Genomic DNA, 4,279 nt, shown 5'->3' with positions numbered 1-4,279 from the left:
ATCCTTTTGCAATTTGAACAAAATTGGTGAGTTCTTATATTCACTTTATCCATATTTATTTGGAAATTTCCAACTGCTAATTGACTAAAATAGTTTATTTCCCTCATAATGAAAATGCTATATTCTGAAAGATGGTCATGAATTAAAAGAAAAACAACAAAAAACCTCAACTCTAAACGTCAACATTAAAGCCTGTATTCTTGATTATGTTTATTTTATAGAATTGATATTCAAGACATGAACAAAAGGATATAAGAATAGGATACAACTGTTCAGAATATTGAAGAAATGAACGTAAAATACATTCTTTAACGTCTTCATTCGTTCTAATAAGGGAAACAAATACACTCACACATAGGCACACACACACAAACACACACACGCAGATAAAACAATGATGCACACGAATGCAGAGATACATATATATGTGTAGATATACACGTATCGTGTGTGCATGCGTTTGTAAGAGTATGTGAAGTATTCAGTTATAAACAAACATTAAAAAAAAAAAATTAATGACGTTGTCATTGAGAACATCAATAAGATGTAATTCTTCTCCTTCTTCCTTCCCCTCAAGCATCAACGTCACTACAGATGTTGTTGCTGCTGCTGCTGCTGTAACTTTGATCTGAAATAAACCAGAAATCTTCCATAAATTACTTTGAAGAAACAATAACAGTTACACTTTTTACAGGATGGTTGCGAACTATATCTTTGCTACTATTACGTAACAAACTGAGACGAAGGTTGAGTCATAGCGTGTGGAGTGAAGTCATGTGATCACGGCTGGATCATCTTTGATTATAGATCCACTGGATAACGGATGGATCGGTCTAAATAACAACTACAACAAAAACAACAATAATGATAATGGTTATTATTATTTCAAATTTTTGCTACGAGAGCCGAAAGGATGAAAGCCAAAGTCGACCTCGGCGGAATTTGAACACAGAACGTAATGTCGGAGCAAATGCCGCTAACGATCCTGTCATCTCACCACCTTAATAATTGTAATATTAATAATAATAATAATAATGTTAATAATAATAATGATATTGATAATAATGTTAATGAAAATAATAATAATAATAATGATAATGTGCCTAGGGTACCCTTATCAGACAGGTAGTCATGATAGGTATATTGGGCTTTCTATATTTTACCCCAGTGTCACTTTGATGGCATGCACTGCTCTCTCACATAATAATAATGATGATGATGATGATGATGATGATGATAAGAGTTGTTTGGGGGCTAAATTACTGTTACTACTACTACTACTACTACTACTACTACTACTACTACTACTACTACTGCTGCTGCTGCTGTTACTACTAGAGTATGTGTAGCAAAATGAGTAGATACAAAGCCACTTCAAATTTTCTTTTGTGCATCTTTGTTCTATAGGCAACCAACTCATTAAAACGAGGCTGGATGTTTAAGAAAAGAAGCTAAATGAAGTCCGTGACCTTCCCACATCTTACAAGAGCGTGAATTGTTATTAGTGTAATAGAACGAAACCGCTTCAAGTAGAGACTGAAAGCTCAACGCCATCACAAAAATTTGTCGTTGACTTGAAAGTACTTCGCAGGTTTGAAAAGGAATTTATCAGTATTGAAATCTCGTCAAAATGTTGAAGAAGATCTTTCATTGTTAACGAAAGAAACATTACAGACTGGAAAACTCATTACGGTCTTGAAACTGTATTACAGTCACAAAAGCAGATTACAATAACCAAACCGTATCGCAGTCGCTTGTTCTGCTGCATTCTGTATATTTTCTTTATGAATATCACCATGTAGATATTTGATTAAACTAAAGTGGAGTTGATATCACATTTTTCTTATCTCGCTTCTTTCACTTTTATATTATTTCGTTCATTGAGCCAGTCTGTCTGTAACCTCTCTTTCAGTTGGTGAAGTTTGTAATCATATCGCAAGAGAGGATTTTAATGTATTCGGTTATATATCGTCAGAATTGAGCTGTTATTAATTTATATCTTCTTTTGATAACTAAGATAATCACAGACACATTTATTATCTTATTTAGTGATTTAAATAATTCTATTTGGTTCCGATTCGTTTTCAGACATCGAGAAGAAGTTATACATTATTTAACAGATCTGCTTCATGCGAAGTATCGAAAATAAACAAAGGGAATGAAAATCAGTTAGGGAAAGTTTTGTGTGTTGATGTGTTTGTTCTACTCGGTGAGTATCAATAGTAACAACAACAATAACACCAACAATGTATATTATTATATTTATTATATATAAATATCCTAGATAAAGTAAGGAAAAAACAGGCATTGTTAGGTGTGTATATTTATATAATGGAAGTAGGTGTAATGATAATGACAACAACAACAACAACAACAATAGTAACGTTAGTAATAATAAAAACGACGACAACAACAATGATATCTAAAAAGGTATAAAAAGAAAACACTTCAATTACTATTAATAATGATAATATTTATAAAGATGATGATGACAATAATAACAAGAGCAACAACTTTTGCAACAATAACAACAACGAAAACGACTACGACGACGATGACGACATCATGATGATGATCATCATCATCATCAACAATAACAATAATAATGATTTCAATTATTTGCCACAAGGGCGAAAGATAAGGGGGACAATACAGAGACAGACATAAAGTGTGGAGGTTTACATATAATAATGAAATGATAAAATAATAAATAAATTTAAAAAAATGAAAAAATAAAGTGTATACGGTTTACACTGGAAAAGAAGGGACATATTTATAGTAGACAAAGGTTAAAAAAAAAAAATTTAAAGGGGGTGGATGATTGAGATGTGGCCCTCCTGATACAGGAACGCCTCTAGGGATAATCGTGGAACCCCACTGTCCGAGATTTCCCCGAAACCCTAGGAGCAAGTGCCCTCTCTAATTCCTTCTCTCCGACTCACAGGTCTACACTTAGAGAGGTAGCATCCACTCTTGCCATTTTCACAACTTTCACCCACCTTTCAGTAAACTCACTTGAAGACAGCACTTCCCACTCCACTCTCATTGAAGAAGTCAATGAAACTTCTACCAAAGAGGAATGTATCTGTCCTCATGCCTTTCAGCCTTGCCCACCAAACAACCTCTTTCGCCACAGCCACTGTGTTTTCTGTACTCTGTTAATTATTTTGTCCACGTTTTTTTTCAACGTCCTGTACCCAGGATATATACATGTAGATGTAGGTATGTACATACATGTACGTATATATGCATATACTCATATATTATTTGTATATATATATATATATATATATATATATATATATATATATGTACACATAAATACACACACACACATACATATATACGCACAGACACACACACACAAACATATATAGACAACTAGCTAGATCTATAGATAGAAATATAGATATAGATATTTATAATGTGTAAACTAGAATTTCGATTATATTTATGTATATAAAGAGATAATAAAATTAATAATAATGGTGCTAATGACATCGACTACGATGATAGATATAATAGTGATGATGATGATGATGATGATGATGATGACGACGACGACAACGAAGACGATGGTAAAAAAAGTTCTTATTTGATGAAAAAGCGAGGATAATTGTTTTTTGGGGGAATGTCAAAAAATATATGAAGTTAAATTATGAAATAATAAAACTGTACTGACTGAAATATCAGGTTGAAAGTTTAATATAATCTCACAAATGTGTGGTTAAATATTTTAAGTATATATTGTATGTGGACATGAAAATGTAAATAACACGATAGTCTAATATATTGGATGACTAATTATAAATGAAACATGAAATGTTATGAAAAGGTCATTACGAAGGGTACATTAGACGAAAATGACATTATATTATAATTAAGAGGTAGTTTAATTACAGCTGGAACATGAAATATTGAAATGGAGATATTTTGTGTGTATGTATTTATGTATGTATGTATGTGAGCGAGAGATAAACAGTAACAGTACGGAATCGTAAAATATATGTACACACACACACACACACACACACACACACACACACACAGATACATATATATACACACACATATGCGTATGTGTATGTATATGTAAATGTTTGTGTAATAGTTACATATATGCATGAATACATACATACATACGCACATATACACACATATATACATTATATATACATATATACATATACATATATATATCACACACACACACACACACACACACACACACACATATATATATATATATATATATATATATATATATATATATATATAT

General features: G+C 31.8%; 1 long non-coding RNA gene across 1 annotated transcript in view; it reads right to left on the bottom strand.

Moving 5' to 3' along the window:
* Positions 1 to 259: 259 nt before the first annotated feature.
* The window catches only part of LOC106873807 (uncharacterized), a 77,402-nt gene continuing 73,382 nt past the window's right edge, over positions 260 to 4,279 (bottom strand). Inside the window, exon 4 of the long non-coding RNA XR_008266573.1 lies at positions 260 to 628. This is a non-coding gene — a long non-coding RNA (uncharacterized LOC106873807). The remainder of the gene's footprint in view (positions 629 to 4,279) is intronic.

Source organism: Octopus bimaculoides, chromosome 22, assembly GCF_001194135.2.
Source record: "Octopus bimaculoides isolate UCB-OBI-ISO-001 chromosome 22, ASM119413v2, whole genome shotgun sequence".
Taxonomy (NCBI): Eukaryota; Metazoa; Mollusca; class Cephalopoda; order Octopoda; family Octopodidae; genus Octopus; species Octopus bimaculoides.
The sequence above is the reverse complement of the archived record's forward strand: the minus strand, read 5'-3'. Positions and strand labels throughout refer to the sequence as shown.